The sequence below is a fragment of the Coregonus lavaretus genome (genome assembly GCF_964263955.1).
Source record: "Coregonus lavaretus genome assembly, contig: HAP1_SCAFFOLD_2984, whole genome shotgun sequence".
Taxonomy (NCBI): Eukaryota; Metazoa; Chordata; class Actinopteri; order Salmoniformes; family Salmonidae; genus Coregonus; species Coregonus lavaretus.
In genome coordinates, this window is record NW_028158882.1 from 4,268 (window position 1) to 4,900 (window position 633).

Consider the following 633-nt stretch of genomic DNA (forward strand, 5'->3'; position numbering starts at 1 on the left):
GTAGAGCACGGCGCTTGTAACGCCAAGGTAGTGGGTTCGATCCCCGGGACCACCCATACACAAAAAAATATATAATATATGCACGCATGACTAAGTCGCTTTGGATAAAAGCGTCTGCTAAATGGCATATTATTATTATTATTATTATTATTATTATTATTATATTATTATATTAAAAGAGAGAGTTGAGAGTTTCTGTGTGTTCATAATACATAATAGAGCCCCTGGTTTCAGGGTGGCGTCACGACACATTCTCTCTCCCCTCTGATCCTGTGGCTCGGTTCTGGTCCCACTTCCTGTGATGTCATCATGTAATAGAGCCCCTGGTTTCAGGGTGGCGTCACGGCACATTCTCTCTCCCCTCTGATCCTGTGGCTCGGTTCTGTTCCCACTTCCTGTGATGTCATCATGTCTCTGTCAGGTCTGATCCCAACCAGGGGGACAGGGAGTGTGTGTGTGTGTGTGTGTGTGTGTGTGTGTGTCTTTCTCTCTGTGTGTGTTGGAGATTTGAAAGGCCTTTACTGCTGTTGTTGTAACTGACCCAGTGGATAAAGCTGTGGATATATTATTCTGTTCCCTGTGTGTGTGTGTGTGTGTGTGTGTGTGTGTGTGTGTGTGTGTGTGTGTTTGTAG